Source organism: Rhineura floridana, chromosome 1 (assembly GCF_030035675.1).
Source record: "Rhineura floridana isolate rRhiFlo1 chromosome 1, rRhiFlo1.hap2, whole genome shotgun sequence".
Lineage (NCBI taxonomy): Eukaryota > Metazoa > Chordata > Lepidosauria > Squamata > Rhineuridae > Rhineura > Rhineura floridana.
In genome coordinates, this window is record NC_084480.1 from 60,995,458 (window position 1) to 61,017,685 (window position 22,228).

The 22,228-nt window shown below is 38.1% G+C and overlaps 1 long non-coding RNA gene across 2 annotated transcripts in view; it reads right to left on the bottom strand.

The window, feature by feature from the left end:
• Positions 1–10,883, bottom strand: part of LOC133382740 (uncharacterized) — a 101,674-nt gene extending 90,791 nt beyond the window's left edge. For both annotated transcript variants that reach the window (XR_009762082.1, XR_009762081.1), the window contains exons 1-6: positions 10,822–10,883; positions 9,867–10,099; positions 6,844–6,971; positions 4,621–4,753; positions 4,244–4,445; positions 1,723–1,844 (exon numbers count right to left, since the gene is read on the bottom strand). This is a non-coding gene — a long non-coding RNA (uncharacterized LOC133382740). The remainder of the gene's footprint in view (positions 1–1,722; positions 1,845–4,243; positions 4,446–4,620; positions 4,754–6,843; positions 6,972–9,866; positions 10,100–10,821) is intronic.
• Between the last annotated feature and the right edge of the window lie 11,345 nt (positions 10,884–22,228).

Consider the following 22,228-nt stretch of genomic DNA (forward strand, 5'->3'; position numbering starts at 1 on the left):
TGTTGACTTTATCTATTGTCTTTGATCTTCTCATCCCCCAAATTTCAGACCTGCAAAGTAAAATCATGGTCATGGATCTAAAATAGAATAAGTAATTGCTTGATAGCTTCTTGCTAACTCTTGAAAGCACTGTGCAGCTGCTGATGTATGTTTGTGCTGGCAGTGCAGAGTGGAGCCCTGGGAATAAGGAATCTGACTTCAGAGAAACAAGAGCTAGCTTCAAAGAAGGGAACAACTCTCCCCAGCTGATAGAACTTTAACTGAAAGAAAAACAACAATGAATTAAGAACACACCAGTAATATCTCCTGTTACTCCTCTGCAATCCTTTTCAAAACTTTATTTTCATTTATCTGATTACACACTTCTGTCTTCACAATCTCCATTGTGATGATTCTACCTTGTCTGTTAGTTTAGGTGTTTGATGATAGATTACAGTGAAACCACATTACTTCAAAGCACAATATATTAGTTATTGAAGCAAAAAATGACTTCCACAATTGTGATATATCCTTAGAGGTTTCTATAGATATAGAAACACTGAGACCAAGGAAGCAATCTATGATGTATTAGTTGTATGATTTTATACAGATTAAGTACTGTGTCCTAATAAATAGTTCATGCAGAATGTTCTCTTGTATGCTAACATATTTTAACACAGTCAATCTAGTTTAGGTCATACACTTCAAGTGATGTGATGGTTGGTGGACCACCAATTGCTTCCATTTTACATCTTATAAAAAGACTAGAATAAAGTAGAGGGGTCTTAAGTAATTTGTACCTTTCCAAACTTGAACTTGAGGGAAATAAGGGAGGTAAAATGTTATCATTCTACTATTACCTTGTTTGAAGCAAATAGGGGATTTTGCCACTGTAATTAGAGACAGAAGCAGCATAGTTGGGCATGGCAATCATGACAATAAATTAGCAAAACCATTTCAGTCATGTTAACTTAAACCTACTATCTATGCCAACTAGTTCAATTGATACCCAATGAACTTTTATCTGCAACTTTTCCCTTCAGTTTTGTGATTTTTTTAAAAAGAAACTTTTTCCAATATTGCAGGTGTATGTGTATATATATATATTTCAACTTGAGCCTGACTTCAGAGAACATAACTTTTAAACAAAATTTGAACATCATCAGTCAGTTTCATTCTCCTGGGTGCAGGGTGGACAAACCCATGTAATATATGACATCAAGAAGCTTTTCAGCTAAATGTAATTTGGCAAAATAATACTTGTTGCACCACTATATTCAAGCTGCAATCTTAGGCATACTTACCTGGGAGAAAGCCTCACTGAGCTTAGTGGTATTTCCAAATAAACATGCATCTGTAATTGGGGGGTTTTTTTAAGTACCATTTGCAAAATAGAGACCAAAGGAAAGAAAATCCATGCTTACTTGTACATAGGTTGTCTCACATTTCCCTTGTGGGGAACCAAGTTAGATTAATGGATGCCCATACATGCACCATGTTTTTGTATACCCAGTTTAGCAGAACCATATGTAGAAACACTGAGGTCTGCTTGTTAGAAGAAAACAACTATTACTTAAACAGACAGTTCTATTTATTCAGTTGTAGTTTAAAAGGGAAAGAATAGCACAAAGAATGTTCCCCCCACCCCTTAAGTTGTAAAAAAAAGTGAATTACACAACAGCATTGGGAGAGCTTGTCATTTATCCTCTGAATCACAGCCAGATAATTAATCCATAGTTTTACCTGTCTTAATATTGTGCAATGGTTCCAGGAAAACAAACAAGGATGCAGGTGTCTTCCTGTTAGCCATTTTCTTGGGTTCCCTGTAGATACTCATTGTGAACAGGAAATTGGCGAAACACAGTCTGAAAATAAAAATGAAGGTTCATTGATCAATACAGACAAGAAGAGGGCTTTCAACAACTATAGTTTACATATTCGAGTCAAGCTCCTTCTTACTTTCAGATAATCTGCTCCTACATCACACTGGAATATTATTATGTATTTTTTTCCTCAAGAATATTTCAGCCTTTTGGTTTTATAGAAAATTTCAGCCTCTGTCTCCTGTGTCCAAACTGTCTTTTCCATGGGCAAGGAATTGAAATCCTTTCCCATGATTATTTAATATGGGGCATGTGGAACTCCAAGGGACGAAGTTGCCTCAGAAGAAAAAAGGATTGAAGGACCTTGGTGGGCATGGCCCCAAGAAGCAAAGGGGGAGGACAAAGGGTCAAAGGAGATAGGGGACACAGTTTAGCCTCCATCCCTAACCCCTAACAATCAAAATATATTGCATGCATTATATCTTTGAAATATCAATTTGTATGTTTTATCAAAAAATGTTTTTTGTTCTTTTAATGTATATGGAGGAATTTTGTAAGGCAGAAAAAGAATAAAGTCCATTTTTGTAATTAAATCCTGGCTAAGCCAAGCTCTCACACCTAACAAATCTCCAGGCAGGAAACCTGTCAGTAGACTGTTTCCAAGACCTCAGCCTGATTAGCAGGTTCTTCAGAAAAACAGACCCAAGATGGTTCCTCATCTTTGACATATGACACTTCATCCTCCTGTTACCTCATGCTTAGTGAACATCTGCAGGAATACTTGGTTGTCCTGTTTATAAACAATCTACATATTCTTCACAAACAACTTGGAAAGGCATATCCCGTTTACAAGCTACAAAATAGTTCCATAATTAAGCCAAACAATCACATTAAACTGCTTGGACTGGTTGCTAGGTTGCAAAGATATATTCTGCATGGCACTGATACCCCACCCCAGAGCTGACCCTATCGTTAGGCAGAGTGAGGTGGCTGCCTCAGGCAGCAGATGCTAGAGGTCAAAAAGCATTGGCATGGGTCTAGAGGACAGAACTGTGTGTGTACTGCTATGGAACATGTTCTGTGCCCCCTAACTGACCTGCTCCCTGAAAGCACAGCAAAGGATGTTGAAGTAATGGTCAGTCGCCGGTCTGACTTCTGTGTGGGGAGGGGAGGCATCTTATTCTTCATCTAAGACAGCAAAATGTATTGAGATGGCCCTAGTCCTCCCCAGACACTGTGACCCTCCCACACACCAAAAAATGCACACCACACCACACATAGGCTCAAATAGAACATTTTTTCAATCTATTTTTCTAAGGTGACCTATTTTCCCAACAGCTTACAAACATTCTTTCCTTTATTAATCCTGCTCTTGAGCTAACAATTACATTTTCATTTAAACTAACGTGTGCTAACTCATTTTAGTCAGTAGTCAAAAGCTGAGATTGTTAAGAGGAGATTTTGTCATGTTCCTCTCATGTAGGTTGTGGTTTGAGGGCAAGAAATAGAAATAAATTAATAATTGGGGCCAATAAATTGATGCAGGCAGTAGTTTCATCAGAGTGGACTCTTCAGTTCAGTTTCAGGTCAACAATGAACTTCCACAATCTCTTTTAAAATCCATTGATATATTCTAGTGAATTGTTTTCCATACTGACCTACATTCTTCACATATCACTGACTTCACTGGGGTCGCATAAGGTGAAAATCAATGAACAACTTGAATGCAGAATTCCATGCCCTAGGATTGTGCCTATTTAAAAGCTATTCCATAGGCACAATTTTCTTACTCTGCCCCCAATTCAACGATGTGTACATAGTAGTGGACAGTGTGCATAGGGATAGGGATAGAATTTTCTTAAAATCTCAATGTGAAGGTTATCTAATTTTTTCTAATTCCAGTCTTGTTCCTTAATGAAAAGAGAGAAGTTTTTCCTCAGTTCCAATAAAAATACAAACAATTCTTGCATATTATATGCATTATTATACATACTGTTATATGTATAATATTATATTATACACATATACACTCCAGGTTTCTTAAAGTAACCAACACATAAACAGATACATACAACTGTATAAAAATATATATGCATTAATGTACATAAAATTATGCTACAGGAATATAATACCACATGGGTCTGGACTCCTTTATACATATTATGTGTATAATGTATGTTGTTTTTGCATATAATTAGTCAGGCTTTTAAAAAAGTATAAGAAATGGCCCAATATAAGCAAAGCTCGAATGGGTCAGAACCACCATGTTTCAGGTATAAGTTCAAGGTGCTCATGCTGGCGTATAAAGCCTTATGCAGCTTGGGACCAGGATACCTAAAAGATCACTTCATCCCTTATGTATCTAACTGATCACTGCATTCTGCAAGAGAGTGCATTCTGAAGATACCATCTCATCATGAAGTTAGTGTGGCAGCACCTACCCTTTGGAACTCCCTCCCATTAAGTATCAGACAGGTGCCATCTTTATTGTCTTTTCAGATCTTCTTCTTCCAACCAGCCTTTTAAGTGAAGATTCCTATTCCAGTCTTTATATACATTTGCCTGGAAATTATATTCATATAGGTTTTGTTGTTGATGTTTTCACTGTTAAATCACTTCGGGATGTTTCATGTGAAGCAATTACTAAATGAAATGAACAAATAAATAAATAAATAAATAAAACTATATAAAATGAATTCCTCCTATATCCCTAAGTGTGCATAAATTTGCCTATCAGATCGTCAGTACTGTGATCTTCAACAATGCCAATCACCTGCTGAGGGAAGGGAAATTGGATGGCTGGATTCAATTGTCTCACCTCAAACTGTCCAGTCCAGAGATCAACACCACACACACAGCCCCCAAGCAACAACCGCCTCCTGTCTCACAAACTGATGATGCAGAAGAGGTGCCTTCAATGTGATTATGCTTCCATTCGTAAACACACAGATCTGTGCATGGCCAGGACATAGAGTATTAATATTATTATAGCCTTATATATAGGTAGCATTTTAGTGTGTATCCCTCATAAGGTATCTTAACCATGATATCATATTACCATGAAAGTAAATATTAAAAAAAATCAATATAATAAAGCAACATAGGGTTGTATTCAATTAAGTAGTACTCAGAGTACACCCACTGAAGTTAGTCATGTCCATTAATTTCAATAGGTTTACTCTGAGTAGGACTAGCATTGAATGCCACCCATAGAAGTGAAAACTCATAGTTCAGTGATTAACAAAAAACAAAAAAACAGCAGCATAAAACCCATTCTACTACTAGATACTAAAACATCATCAAAACAGTTCCATCAATTAGTATGTTTTGTTCATGTATACTTAATTAATTGCTAATACTAGAGCTGAACCTATCTGGCTTCATAAATACTTAGAAAAAGAATTGTCATAAATTTTGATTTTTTTTAAAAAAAATTGAAAACTATATGTTAGAAGCAAGATGCTGCATTACCATATGACCATTCTAGTTTATGTGGAACTCCCTTTCAATATGCACCCTAAAATGAAAATATTGTTTTGAGTTATATGGAAATATCTGTTTCAGAACAAACATTTCAAGCAGGTTATGCCACCAAAATCCAAGGACATAGCAAACCCATTTGGCTAGCTTGTTATCTTCAATGAAACCCATCACTATGTCTTATTTTTTTAAACTTGTACTTATTTTCCTTTATTGACTATTGGATGGTAAACTATTTATTTATTTTAGTACAGGGATAGCCCACATTTCACCCATCATGGAACTCAAGTCAGCATATATGGGTTCCCAGGTGGTCTCCTATCCAAGTATTAATCAGACCAAGACATACTTGGCTACAGCAAGACAGCTGCGTCATGTACCCTCATGAAATGGCTCATTTCTTTGAACTTTGAACTTCGAGAACTGATAAGGAATAAGAACTAGAACTAGCTGCAAGGTATTGTAAGAAGTGTCTAAAAGAGATGCCATTTATATGGCATTCTATCAAAGCAGGCACCTCTAAATATTGCTGCCACTTCATTTTCTGCAGTGATGGCCATATGGGGTGTAGTGCATGAGGGCCCACAACTCTAGGCCAGTGGTGCTCCTAGACTTTTTCCCCATAGACCACTTGAAAATTGCTGAGGGTCTTGGCAGACCATTTTTTTCCTGCCTATTGCAGCAGTTGTAATGTGCTCTGCTAGATGCAGTATAATTTTAATTGTATTTTTATTGTTTCTGTTATTTCTTATATATTGCATTTATTGTATTCCATAGAATTCAAATTATAATATAATAAAATGCAATATAAGAAATAAAAGAAGCAATAAAAACACACAATTAACAAATCAATATGAATATTTAATGCCGTGGATGTGCCATCTCCTGTCTTTAACCACAAAACCACAGACACCACCTAAGGAGGTTGATGGACCATTGGTGGTCCATAGGACACAGTTTGGAAACCCTCACTGTGGGAGACCCCCCAAATCCAGAAATCTTCTTAAAATGTCATATACAATAATTTCATTATACACAGCAGTTATATGATCATTTTGATTTGTTTCATTTTTTTCTCTGACAGAAACATGCCAAGTCTGACATTCGCGCATTGCTAGCAATCAACGAGGCCCATAGCGGGACAAAGTGATGCCAGTCTTATGACATCCAACTTTCTGCCCAATATATTCCAATACAACTTTGTCATGTCAATTAACATTATGTATAAAGATGTATCTATAATTTATATATATTCTGAAGATATGTACTTCATATTTAATGAAATGTCTTCTTCTCATCTCCTTCTTCCTTTCATCTCCAAACAGAAAACATGTAATAAGATATTGGTGTATAATCACACTAAATTGGAAGGGCCCCCCAAAATGTATGATGTACAAGGGCCAACAACAAAGCATGGCTGCCACTGATCTTCTGTTTCTGTGGACAATCCACGCTCTGAAACATAGACTCTAAAGTAGGCTTGAATCCTTATGTGCCAGAATGACAATAATTTTGAACCTTAGCTTTAAAAAACACAGTAGTAGAAAAGATGAGTCAATACCTGCTGATCTATTTAAGGTACCACAAGATTCTTCTTCACTATTACAACAAACATTGCCCATTAGTCTGTGGGACTACAGTCTTGAAGTTAAAGTATCAAGTCCAACAACACAAGATGGAATAGAAATGCTGCAAAAAGACAGACAAGAGATTCATTCATGTCAGAATTTATAGATGCTAATATCCCACATGACAAAGAACATTCTTCAGGGGAAAACACATACCAAATACTTCTCACAATGCCTGCTTTCAAAGAGCCGTCTTTACCTGTGAAATAAAGTCAGTCCATTTTAAATGCATATCCGCTTGTGTTCTTAAGTCCTCCCTTCATTTAAAATATGATACTACATAAAAGATACTGAACTCTGTGATGTTTATTTGGAAAATGTAATGTGGAAAAAGAAAAGAAAAATCTGGCATCAGTAGGATAGAAAAGTTAACTTGAAAACGAACTACCTACTGCAGGTGAGTCCAGGGAACTCAAAGTAAAGTAAGAGACACTTCAAAGAGCCAATAAAAGAGGAGTGTCACGAAGAAGCTGCTGAGTGGAAGGCATGAAAAGATGAAAATGAATACAGTTCATCTTGTATGTTAAATAATGATCAAACTTCTGTAATCGACCCCTCATCTTTATTTTATTTAAACATTGAAAAATAGAACAAAAAGGTTCTGAAAGCACTAGACTTGCTTCTCTTGGGAGATTCAGACCATGAGAGATTCAAGCTTCTCTCCCTGAGCACCTATCAAGATTTATGTTTTTAGTGGTCCACGATGCAGAGTAACAAATTCCTGCTTCATCCATGCAAGCAGTGCTTTTCTTAACAATAAATCATAGATTTATGTATTTAGAAAAGGGGAGGGCAAGTTTTTATCTGTGAAAGGCCGAATTCCCTCAGATAATCTGTTGGGGTCACATGCCAGAGGTTGGTGGGGTCAGAACCAAAGTGAGTAAGATCACCCAATTCCCCCTCTCTCTTTCTATTACTCCCTTTCCTCCCCACTCCTTTTGTCTTCCACCCCACCCAGCAGTCTTCAGGGGAGTATTTTGCTCTTGCCAGAGGTCTGAACTGATAGCTTGCATAAGGCTTTTGACATTAAGCCAAAGGTGACATGAAATCAGTCTGAAAGCCACATACAGCCTAAGGCTACAGGTTGCCCAGCCCTGATTTAGGACATTTATATACTGCCCTTCATAATGTATAGCTCACATGATAGATGTCAATAGAGAAATGTATATACAGTAATTGTACTGTTAGTCACAATGCTATACCAGCTCAGAACTGGGCATGATGAGACTCTAAACGTTTTCAAATAAAATATAACTTAGAACTATGGAAGACATCAAAGGAATTCAATGCATCATACCTCCACACCACTTTCTTCCCCATCTGGGGAAATAAATAAGTATACCCCATTAGATTCAGGAATCTTGTCATGAAGATGCATACATTTTTTCTGAATATTAATCAAATGATTAGAATATGCTTATATTCAAGGCTGAGCTGTTTACTAGGTGTATAATTGTTTAGAAATTCAGATTTGAAACTATAATTTACATTTCTGAAAGGTATTCTGATCTCTGAGATTTGTCACACTTGGCAAACTTCACATGCCTGATATAAAACAGCTATCGAAGTGTGGGATTTTTCTTTTAATGGTGTCATGCCTTCAAAATCTCTGACAGGGCAAGGCTAACGGAATTAAGAATCTGCTTTTGTGTGAATTCCATTTGATCTGTACGTCTTTGTTCTGTTAATATTTATGACACATGCATGTCTATTGATACTTTCTAAAACTGGTTTTAATGCTTATAGGATGGAATCGAAACAATACTATACTAGACATATCATTCATAGAAATAATGCTCCTAATTTATTTATTTATGAAATTTTTAGACCACTCTTCATTACAAAAAAGACTCTCAGAGCAGTTTCCAAAATACCATAAAGCAACATTTTATGCAAGAAACAGCCTTAAAGCAATTATAAAACCATCACAGATAAAAGAAGCAATTCAACACATCCTAAAACAATCTGACACCAGAATACCACTGAAGTTGGGGCATTCTGCACCTCCAAGGGAGAATTCCACAGTAAGGGCAGCATTGCAGAGGATGTTACTCTCCAGCATGGAGCAGCAGACAGCAGGGCCATGAGTAGCCCCCTTCCAACCTTAAAGCCTGGGTCAGCTGATATGGGGAGAACATGCTGACAACACCACGTGGTGCATGGCTTTATAAAATCCATTATAACACCTTTAGTTCAACTCAGTAACATATGATTGTTCTCTTCTATAGTGTTTGTGTGTGTGTAGGAATCTTGAGATTCTTCGGAAGCTATGGAGAACATATTAGATTATTCTTAGATCCAGGTCAAGATCCTGCCAAGAGGAAGAATATTTTAGTCCTCTTGACATCAGTGGAAAAGTATGACATACCTCTCTCCTACTGGAATCAGTGGTACTTAAAATGTGCTTGTCTTAAGTCTAGATCATGGTACCCATTATTTTATAACAGGTTGTCTTACCATGCTGAGCTTCTGAATGAGACGTGAAGCCTCTCTCAGATAATTTATACTAATAGCAAACTCATTATCTGAATGCTTCTCCTTTCATAGCCAAAACAGCACCACCATCTATGTGCAAAAGGGAGCAATTCGGAAGTTTGTGGAAACTCCAAATTAGGAAAAACCCTGAGGAAGAGGGGAATCTCAAAACAATCCAATGAGAACTGAACATACTCAGTGACTATGGAATGCTGACCAACTGTTGCAGGGATGGGGTGGGGAGAGAAAACAGGAAAAATAGGTTGGGAGAAGGGGAATGGAATGGAATGTCCTTGAAGAGCACATGGCTTGAAACAGGAGTACTGCTCACTACAACATTTTGTTACACAGGTCCCACTTGTCACTTTCTGTTTCCATAAAAGCGATTGTCTCCAGCCCAAAGCATCTCCTCCGTTAAGATCGCAACAGTCAAAGCAATCCAAGTGCAGGTTTATAAAAAATGTGAGATAAATTCATTCACCAAGCATGCTTTATTGCAAAAAGCATCCTTCATTTGGTTTATTTCTGAATATTGTGCCGCTTTTCCTTCTTTCCTTTGCAATGGCCCACTTGCTCACATGTCTCTCCATCTCAGCAGCTGGAGATTCAAAACAATATTGCCTGATGTTATGCCTTCACTTTTCTGATGGTGTAGTTTTCATCGAAACAGCCAGAAAATCTGATGGATTTATATTGACATAAAATTACACTGGCCTAAAAATAAAGAGGTAACCATGGTTCATTAAAAGGCCTAGGAAAATTTCACAAAACCTATCAGACATTTACCAAATTCATTCCTTTGAGGAGTGACTTCATATTGACCAGATAGCAATCAAGTGGCTGACTAGCAACTAAGTTTCCTTAGGAAAAATTTCTATCAAGTGCCCCAGCTATGTGAAATTGTAGCAGTAATTCAGATTTGCATTATTGTTGTTGTTGTTAAAAACATATTCAAAATGTGCCTTGTTCATTAATCATTTTCTCTTTCACCATATGATTCATCTTAAGTTGATGAAACTGTGTAGTAAATAGACAGGCAGATAATAAATAGACAGTCAATTCGTAACCTGACTGTTCATAAATCTTGTCTTTTCCCAAGTGTTAAAAGTGCCATTCAGGGGTATTCGTCACATATGCTTTAATTATCTATCTGTTTATTTTATATTATTTATATCCCACCCTTCCACTCACAAGGAGCCCAGGGCGGTAAACAAAAACCCTAAAATCACTCTACAACATCTGATTCTTCATACGTTGCTACAAAAAGTCACAGACTATTTTAGAACCCATTGTCTCAGGGCTATTTGTTTTTACAAAACGAGCCATCTATTTCCCTATATCAATGGTCAGAATTTCCACTGAAGTCTATGGGAGTGCCATGTATGGACTAAATATATATTACTCTTCAAATAATTTTAGCAAAATCAAATACTTACAAGCTGTTTCATCACATCAGCTTCCGCTTTGGAATAGCAGGCAGGAATTATATTGCTGCCCTGTTAAAATGTTAGCAACCACATTTCATTTTTTGAAAAGGCAATTTATTTGTCCAGAAATAAAGAGTTGATTATATCTCTTATTACTGTTACAAGAACTTGATATATCACAGAGAGGAAGAGTTACAACATGTACCAACTATCAACCAGGAAAAATGAATCTGATTCATAATTCACTTTGAGAATGTCTAGTTAGTCAATCAAGTGATTTGTAATCATAAAGGCTGCCAGGAATTGAATGAATAACGGGCCATACTAAAATCCTTGGATTTTGTAGTATTCTTATTTCATTATGAGACTTTTATTGCTCTTGCTGGTAGTTGTCTCTCCTTCAGCAGAACAAATTAAACACCACACAGTTATTGGCAGGGATCTATTTGACTATTTAATGCACATACAAAAAGAGAGTGACCACTCATGTAACAGGCAAAGCTAGATTTTCTTTCTCCGTGGAAGCTGAACCTTTTTATGATGTAAAGCTTATAAAGAAACAATCCTCCCATCCCCATTTCCTCCTGAAAGCATTTGGGGGGTAATGAATCTTAGCATAGTGTTACAGTACATTTTCTCAAGTTATTTTATAACTATAGAAATGACATAATTCATATAGCATGCCATCTGTTTAACAGCAGCATCCCTTTCCCTGCCTCTTAATCTTAACATATTATCAACCTATGAACATGTTAATACTAAATAACATGTGATCTCCAAATGCAGATTTCTGTAAAAACAGTAATCCAACAAAATATATGGAAATAGAAAACTAAGCTACATTTAACATGTCTTCCTGAATATATTTTGTATTTGTTTGATTTCTTTTCATACAAGAATAAGATTTTTTTTAAAAAATAGATATTACACAGAAAGACCATAACTTCTGTTTTGTTTTTTGTTTTTATTTTATAAACACTTTTATCACATATTAATTTTTTTAGACATATTCTTTGCTATGCTCAATGGCATCCAGACTTTCTCCCCTTTTTTACATTTTTCATATAATGCTTTTTCAATGACTTAAATCTGCTAGTGTTTGAACTAAACATAATTGAGCCAAATATCATCAGATAGAATTAGGGTAGACTGACCCCTATAACATTTTTACACTCCATGCAATGTATGTTGTGTGTCTAAAGTCTTTTTTCCTTGCCTTTCCTTCTAAAAAAGCTTTTAAAATGACATGACTGACATATTCAATGATATATTTTACAATTGCATTGTTGTTCTTTTAGACAGAAGGCCATAAAGTCTATAGCAGCTTTATCAACTCTCTATCAACAATCCATGTGTGTCAACAAACTTCCTATTAAAACTAATTGTGAGTCCCCATAAAAACTGATCCAAAATATGATTGTTAACTTCCTTCTGCAGTGAAATGTAACCATCTCCAGAACTTATATGTGAAATGTAGTACTAAAAATACACCAACATCAGATCATATTTCAGCACAGAATAAGAATTCTTTCTCCAGAGATTTATGATGACAGAAATATTTAGAATACATGGTTAATATAATTTAAAATATAGATTCAGGCTTCATAGATATTTATAGAATATACCTAATCATTACCAGTGTTTCTGCACATCTCATATAAATTATAGCCCTTTTTAAAAGTTTATGATTTAGAGTTTTATGATAAAGGAAACCTAAAAAGCACATTTGTGACACAAGTTTTTATTAATGATGATGATGATGATGATGATGATGATGAGAGTATTGTACCAGAGAAGTAAAACAAGAACAATGGATATATTAATAAAAAATTTAAATTGATAAATATATTGGACTTTCATCTGATAAGAAAAACAAAGCAAATCAAAAATAACCCTTCCCTGAGTTCTGAATTAATAATTATGATATTTTTATATATTTTATATTGATATGCTATAAATTGTCATAGAACACCCTAAAAGTCTTACAGTTTTAAAACTTCTGTTGGATATAAGTGAAAAATGTATTCTTTATATTTACAGTGTGTTTTGTTCATAACCTAGAAATGTTACAGCTAATATAGGTATAGTGGTGTAAATACAGGAAAACTAAAAGAAGACAGAAGATGAAAAATCTGCAGCTCTGTGCCTCCATGTATTGGCAAGGAATGTACATAAGTAATTGCGAGAGACTGAATTTCATTTATTATGCATGTAAGTCATTGTGTTATTGAATGCATGTTTCCAAAAAGCTCTTACTTCCCTTTGAGGTCTGTTATTCAAGTGGTTAAGCATTTTGCCAAACAGGAATAAAAAGAATTTATTTTAGTGCCTTACTGACTCCATTTACCTACACCATCAAAATCAATGGGATGTCCTTCCAAGTAAATATGTTTAACATAAAGGATTGGTCATTTTCATAATTAGGATTCTAAGCACTTGGAAGTAAGTTCTATGGAAATCTTGCTTTCATATAAAATGTCTTTAGAATCAATATATAAGCATATTAACAGTGCAGTCCTATACATGACTACTCATTACACTGAGTGTAATGAGACTTACTCCGAAGTATGTTGGTATAGGATTGCAGCCCCATCTTTAACATTTATGCACATCACAATAGAGGCAGCTTATATAAATTAAGGTTGCCAGCTGAATCCCAAACTATCCAAACCTGTTCCTCTTCTTTCCACAAGAAACCCCTTGAAAATACAGCTAGGAAATGCAATGTATGAGCTCATGCAAAGGTTACCAAACTGCAATCAGATGGGTTGCTTTCCTATCTATCTGGAACAAATTGGAACTAACATGTTTAAGTCTCTACAACACATTAACATTCCTGAAGTCCTCCAGACTCCTCAGAGCCACTTTTGTTAATGGTAGCAATTTTCTCAATACCCTGAAATGTAGTAAAACTAAAAAGCTGCTAAGATGTTTAATGCAGTGTAGAGTTACAGAGACAATTGGATATAACTAATTCTGATAGCTTGGTCAAACATAGGAATATACATTTGCAAGATCCCAACACAGAGAACAAAAGGGACTGTACAGAACAAAGCATTGACAGAGTAACTTTTTTGCACTCTGTCAAGTGCATTTTTAATAAAACAGATGCCTATAATAAAACTAAACATTCCCTCTCTCCCCCCCCACGTGGTGTAGATCCCCTTCTGGATTGGTAGAAAATTATTGTTCATTAAAAATTGTGGTTTTTAACTATACAGATCGACTTCATGTGCTTTGGCAAACAACATCACTTTAATCTTTGATATAACAACACACAAAACAGGGAAGTGGATTTTACTGTCATTAGTATAAAAGCCCTGCAATGGCAGAGGTTAATGGCTGGGTAGGAGACTATGCACCCTCTCTAAATATCGTTCAAAAGTGTTGGTGTATTAGCCACTTGAACACCCCTTCATCTTGGAAATCAAGACCATTAAACTTCTAAAAGGTAAAGGTGTCCCCGCACTTATAGTGCGAGTAGTTTCCGACTCTTAGGGTGACGTCTTACAACGTTTACTAGGCAGACCGTATATATGGGGTGGGATTGCCAGTTCCTTCCCCAGCCTTTCTTTACCACCCCCCCCAGCATATGCCGGGTACTCATTTTACCAACCACGGATGGATGGAAGGCTGAGTGGACCTCGACCCCTTTTACCGGAGATTAAAACTAACGTGCTGCTGTTCTTGTTGTTGTTATAAATTATTGCAGGGAAAACTGAAATCAGAATAATTTTCAGGGAGGGAATTAATGATTCCAGAAACTTAGGAAAAGACACCAGCTTTGTACAGGTCTACCCAAAAGCAACTTCTTCTGATCGTGGACAGTGACAAGATGATTGGGATACCAACCAAGTTTGTTTTTCTTTCTTTTCCTCTTATTGTAAAAAGCAAGGGAGATCACTTAAAGAAAACCTCTAATTTTTATTTTGCCTTCACAGCTTTGGCTCGACTGTGACTTAAAATATATACTTACACATTTTTCACAACCACAGACTTACAGTATAATAACAGTTCTAAAAACAAGTTAGGTTAAAAAAAAATCCTGACTGGAAAGCTGCTTTTTCATTGCATAGTGATCAACTACAGGACCCAAAGCCAAATTCAGCCCATTGAAGAATACCAGTTGATCCCTGCTTGGTACAGGGATGTGCAAGGGAGCTGCGTCTGTGCCAAACTGGCAATGGTTCTTGCCTACAGTTCAGTTTGCAAAATGAGAAGGCACTCATCGCATTCCATTCTCACCTCAGAGTAGCCCTCTTATAAAAATGGTTACTGGCCGGTACTTATCCCTGTCTTGCCATCACTGTGAAATATGTACAAGAAAGAAGATCCATATTTGTTGCTCCCCTAATGGGCGTAATATCTCCTCCTCCCCACCACAGTCACTGTGAGTGATATATCTCAGTAAGGGTACTAGCAGAAACATTTGTGCTGCTGTGTGATGAATTTTGCTTACCCAACACTTGCCAGCATTCTTTCTGGACTCTTGGCAGTCAGGAAAATAGTTAGGCCAGTGATACAGGGGTCAGAAGCCTCGTGTCTTTTGCACTGGGCCCATATCTCCTGCCCCTTCCCTCCTTTTAAAACTTTATTTTAAAATGTTGCTTACAGAGCTGCTGGACATGCTGGAATGTGCAGTGCTGGTGAAACTACCTGTCATCTTAATTTGCTCAGAGACCTGCATTTGCCTCTATACAAATGAACTAACATATGCAAATTCATGCCATGGCCCTGTCCTTTTACCTATGAATGCCCCTGCTAGAAGGAAGAAGACTTAGTTGATTCCAAGTACAGATAGTGCCAACAACCCTAACCCAAATACCATAATCTCTCTGGTGAAGTCACACCCTGCAGGAATTATTGTTGGTAAGAACGTTTTGCTTACAGTTCTTGTGAGGGTCAAGTACCAGGTTTCCAAGAACAGGAGAGGTGCTGATGGTGGTATCCTAGTCCATCTCTTGAAAAGTCATCTTTTCTGTATTGAAGGAGATGGCTGAGATGATTTGAGAGGCTAGGAGAACTTTGTGGAATCACGAGTGGAGCACCTGTGGCAGCCACGTTCTTATTTACCTCGGTTCTGGTTATACTCTTGGAACAGATTCAAGCATAGAAGTTGGGAATGGAAAAACATTCTGCAAGTCCTAATAGAACTGGAAATACACAGAGCAATATATTTTAAAATGTTGATTTTGCTTATTTCATAAGTTTTCTTTATAGTCTTTTAATATGAAAACTTAAATCATGGACTGTGTCTGGCCAAGGGCATAAGCCCCCTAAGAACTTCTCCTCAGGAAACTGATTGAAATTAACATCTGTGTTCACATGATAGTCCCTTTCATTTCAATGGGATTTGCACAGGAAAAGTTTCCAAATGTCCTTTGAGAACAATATGGGAGTGTACCAAAGCCCACAAGGGAAAGCTTTGCCATCTATAACCTACCAAGGAAGCCCCCTGTGGGCCTACCATAGTCAGCAAAACTATTGAAGTAGCCTGATCATCTGTCTCCCCAGTTGGCTTTGAGTACAATATATTTCCCATAGTAGTTTCTGATCAAGTTCATGCTGGTCACTGGTCTGTGTCTGTTCTACAAGTTCCTCCATGCCTGGGGTTAGGTTGCTCAGTTTGATTCAATAGAACCACTATTTTCACTGCACATCATGGATCTGACTTTTTTTGTGGTCAAGGGATCAACAAGCCTTTCAAGTGACTCTTTATGTTCACATAAAAAGTAAAGCAATGCTTTTATTCATTTACTTAAATACAACTTCATCTGAAAATAGAATTGCCTTTCTTTTTAAATGTTCCCAGTAGGGCTACTCATGGCTTCAGCTGATGCAAACGAGAATCAAAATGATGTGAATTTGTTTTGAAAGATAAAATACCTTTTATCAGACAAAAAACCCTTTTTATTAAAAAAATTGCTTTATTTTAGTCCTTAAGAGTTTCATTTACACAGCTTCAAAAATGCCATTTCTAGGGGGTTGGCTCCTTACAAAAGGCTTATTCAGATAAAAGGCAAATTTCCCATAGATCATGAGAACAAAGATGTTAATAATGTACAAATACTAAGAAACCTATAGGATTTTAGGACACCATGTGGGCAGAAACTAAGCTTTCACTATGTGTACTTCCAACACTGGTGTGGGGGAGAAGGAAGGACTCAATTTTGCCCAAAGACAAACTGATCCTAAGGTCACAGCTGGAAATGCTGTGTGTGGTCTTACCCTGATGCTATATTAGATCTGGTGGTAAGTGTTAATCTCATGTACATCTTGAATACAATAACTGAGAATTAAGTTTTCAAACACTATAGATTTGAGAAAACACATTGTAATGTAACATTAAGCCTTTTCCTGACAAGGATGAAGGTCCTTTTATATGCAGCTCTTAGAACTGATGAGTGTTAAAAGGTACAGTAAGTGTAAATCTGTGAGGAGCATACATCTGTCACTTCAATAGATGTGCACTCCTGTTCAGGGGGTTAATGTTTGCTAATCTAGCTGCCTCTTGTTTCTCTCCTGTTCTGTAGGAATGAAAGGCTGAAGCCTTGTTTTAGAGTTTCAGATTTGGATTTCACTGAAATTCATTTTACTGCTTTTTGTAGGCAGCAGAAGAAGAAGGGAGTAAAAGGATACATTGACTATTTGGTCTCTGATTTGACATGCCATGTGAAAGAGGGATAATAAAACATTTGTGGAATTAGCAAACGTGACCACAAAGTGCTCCCAAGTAGGAGCTATTTTCAAAGTGATTTGTCCATCAGTGTGCTCCTTTATTACATTGAGTCCTGGCTACAAATTACTGAAGACAAATAGACAGTTTGAAGTCTTGCCTTATTAGACTCATGTTGGTCAAAGAATATGCATGCTTCTGAGTAACAGTGAACATTCAATAAGTCCATTAAGGAGTTCTTTCTTCCTCATACATATTCTGTGTGCAGCTTCTTGTGATGCATGTTTACGTGGCAGTCTCATTAAATTTAATGGGTTGCATTCTACTCAGAGTAGACCCATTGAAATTAATGTACCTATGTTAGTCATGTCAATTAACATCAGTGGGTCTACTCTGAGTAGGACTAGTATTGAATATCACCCAATAGGTCCTTTTCCCATGAAAGCATGCATAGGATTTGCACCCTTAGTCCATGTGTGTCTGTGAGCATGCATGTGTGCATATTGTTTGTTTAGTTCAGCTTTTTGTGTGTTAATGGCCTTCTGAACGTTCTCTGGCGCTGCATTGTACTAAATTTGGTTCTGGAATGTTGAGTCAGTACAGTTATATCACACTACCATGTTGCATGCATGTTCAAAGGGTAATTTTTTGTGCTTGTAGAAATAGCACATATACCATTCTGTTGTGTTCATTATGACAAAGATGACAGACATTAACCAAGAATGTGTATCTTTCTGAATTTGTTCATGGAAACAGATCTAAGAAAAGCACAATTTACCATCCAAACGTGCAGATTTACTCAAAAGTAAGTCCCATAAGGTTCAATTGGGCTTACTTCCAGGTAAAAATGTATGGCATTGCACTCAAACCACTTTCTCTCACCGAAGTAATCATGGCGTTCCCTGGGGCTCCTTTGTCCCATTTCTATATTTCCTGCTGCCTAGAGAGAGGCGAGTCTTATAGAACATTGGTTTGTTTGGGGCTGTTTAATGACAGTTCCCTAATTTCCTGAGCCACATATTCAACAAATGTATAGGTGCAGCCTGATCCAATGCATGTTTACTCAGAAGCAAGTCCTGGTACAGATTGGATTTTTCAGCACTCCTGATCTCAAAGTGTTTCCCAGGCCAATTTAATTTATGCCCTATGGGATGTGTGCCTTGGCTTGGTCACTTTAGTTACCCGGAGTGTTTCTTCTACAGATATCTTTTTTGGAGTGTGCCACTGAGCTCTCTGCTTGTGTGGCACATTGTGGCCTTGGCTGATATTTGGGGGACTGGTTTGTGGATGGCTCTATCTTAAAGTAGAGGGTTGACCTTTGTGGCCTTTTGTCTTCTTTCTGGATCTCAGGCTGAGCAAAATACACATGGAAATTCTTCTGCAGACACTCCATTGAAATGAATGGTAACAGTGTAAAAGCTCCCCTTCTTGCACATCTCCTTCCTAGGCCTTTCAATAGGGCTTGTGCAAGAGAACCTGCAGGTGAGTTGTGTTTGTGTGATTCTTTCATAACTTAGAACAGACTACATTGTATGGCCAACCAATGTCTTTCAAAGGAAGGAGAGGTAGTTGGACCCACAAAATTGGACAGACATAAATTAAACAGGTATGGCCTTTCCCACCAGCATGTCTCCCGATCCTGGGTGAAGTTACATCTGTTGAATTTCTGCCAGTGGTGCAGTTGTTAAGCACATAGGGTCATTGCTAATGGAAAAATGGTGATAACTCCAGATCTGGAACATACAAAAGTATAGAGAGCACTGTTGATCCATATAACTGTTTGGTTGTTTCATTGTTCCAGGATCCCACCTGAAATTTATTAGCACCTAGCAGAGGCTAATTTAATTACTCTGAAAAACTCCCCCAGAGGCCTAGCTTAAAGGTGCAGACTTTGTGGCTTTAACAATATAACAGCTTTTTGTCCGTTTTAGACACTTTTGCTCAACATCCAGACTGATGAAGAGTTCTGAAGCTTCAAAGCTTGCTTGCTATGTTGTGATATTTTGATTGAGCCTACTTGATCTGGAAGACTCAGGCTGCAGTCCTAAACACTCCCTACTTACTAGCGAGTAAGGCCCACTGAGCACAATGAGATTTACTGCCAAGTGAAAACACATAAGATTGCACAGTTCCAGAGTGATTCTAAGAATGTTTACTCAGAAGTATATCCCACTGACTTCCATTGAGTTTATTCCCTAGATCCGGAACAGGGAAGCTGATTCCTCCCAGATGTTGGTGGACTCCTATCAGGCCCAGCCAGCAACCATGGGAGTTAAAGTCCAACCACATTTGGAAGTGCCCCAGGCTCTCCAACCCTACCCTAGATTCAAGTTCCACCTTTGCCATAAGACTCCATTTTTCCTGTCTACAAAATGGGAATAGTATAGGAGGCCACCTCAGGACATAATTATTTCAAGAGCCATAATAGATTCTGCGCACTGAGCACATTTTAGGCAGTGGTCTCAAAGTTGGGCATCAAGAAGGGAAAGTAAAAACATGCAGGTTTTCACAGAAGAGTTCTCAGAATCCTCTTCAAGGCTATCAGATCTTATCAAAAGGCATTCCCTTCGCCGACTTAACGAAACCGTGCCTCCCACAATGGCTCTCTACATCTAGCTAGTCTGGGTGTTCCATCGGAAGCAAGGAGATGCCTTGGGGGGGGGCCCGGAATGTCTCCAGGCAAAAGCAGCGAGTGACCAGCTAACATTATGAGCAGAGCTTGGAAAAGTTACTTTTTTGAACTACAACTCCCATCAGCCCAATTCAGTGGCCATGCTGGCTGGGGCTGATGGGAGTTGTAGTTCAAAAAAGTAACTTTTCCAAGCTCTGATTATGAGGTGTATCTCATAAAATGGAAGGCTTCCTCTTCGGCCCACGGTCAAGAGATGCTGGTTTCTTGTCTGGGCCAAGTTCGAAGGTGCTGCTGCCCTGAAAATGCATGAGCACAAGACTGACAAGCTGACTCGTGATCTATCCTGAAGTAATGCTGATAAAAAGGAAAGATGTGCGGTGGTTGTTTCTTTGCTTTCAATAAGACTGGACTGAAGTAAGCTATGGGCCAGAACTGTGCACTGGTTTTAACGACGTCCCTACTCCTTGGAGACTCTCAGAGAGTTAAATCGCAACTTTAAATTGTCCGGTAGTTTCTGTTGGAATGTATGAGGTTCAACTCCAACTTGTGGGTTGAGGCTGCATGGGGTTAAAAAGGGTAGCTAGGGAGGAGACCTCCTGGTTGCTAGGCTAGGCCCTTTGATCTCCTGCTGTCTCTTCCCTTCCTGCTAGACTGATATGCAAAGGATGTTGATCCCAGTTCCTTCCCTCCTTCCCAGTCTTCTTTCTCGAGAGGGGAGCAGACATCTTTCCTTTGTCTCTCCCTCTCATCCAGCATGAGGACCAGCACTGGGATCAGTGCTCGCTGCTCCAACATAGTTAGTTAGCTAGATATAGAACTCTTTCCTATCAAACATGTACTTCCAGAATAAAGTAGTTGTTTCTTATTTTAAAGCTTAAAGTCTCTGTCTGACTAATTTGCAGGGAAGGTAGAATCTTAGCAAAGATTCAAACACAAACACATAAGCTCACTCAATACTCTCCATTCCGCTACGCAACTCTGCAGGGTCCTATAGGTTATTGGGCCCAGCCTCCTATAGTTTCCTGGGTTTTATTTGGAGAAGCAAAAGATTGTTCAGAGTTAATTGGTCAATTACCAACAGCCCGTATCTCTTGAGTCAAGCAATATGTCAGAGATGGGGAACCTGGGGCCCTCTGAAGGTGTTGGGCGCCATCGGCCCTCGCCAGCATAGCCAATGGTCGGGGATGATAGGAGCTGTACTCCAGCAACATCTGGGGGGCACCAACTGCCCCATCCCTGCAATATGGGATTATTTCCCAGTCATAAACACAGCCTTCCCCTCCCCCCTTTACTTAGTGGGAAACAGTTAGCTGCCTTCCAAATCTAGGTAACCGGTCAATTCATCGATGTATCAGTTAAAAGCCAGACAGCTCATCAATGTGTGTGTGTGTATGTACTCACACACACCTTTACTAGATTGACAGCCTGCTAATTACACAAAAAATATAAACTGATACTGTCCAGTACTGGAAACAAAAGGCTTTAGCGAGGCGTTCTACCTCTCCAAAATGTTGTAGGGTTATTGCTGTTGGAGAAGTGGTTGTGTCCTTTTTCTTTTATAAAAAAAGCTTTCCCGAATAGATCACAGCAGCAAATGTGGATTTAGAACACAGAATTTTCATTCCCAGCGTTCTTCTCTTGACAGCTCACTTAAGCCGGAGTATGTAGTTTTATGGGAGTAACAGAGCAGCTATCCTATATAGGCCTACTTAGAATTAAGTCCCAGTGCGTTCAGTGGTGCTCACTCCCATGTAAGCACACATAGGATCGCAGCCTAAATCGGTTTACAAGCCCAAATACTCGGGCGATCTCCTTATGGTAACAATGGGCTTTACTCTCCTCAGCTGCACGTCTTGCTTCAGTCTTTCGGTTTTTCCAATCAAATGACCCTCTTTACGCTTCCAGACAAATTGATCCGACGGTTTCCTCCCTACATTGCTCTCGGGAGGCCTGGACTCTGAAGTCTGACGTGTCTCGGCAATATCGCAGACAGACATACGCAGAGACAGATCGATGCCAGATTAGCTATAGGCCGACGCCTAATATAAGAATGAACTTTTGCTTTTCCTTGTTTTCTACTATAGACCTGAACCGTGGATGAGCCGCGA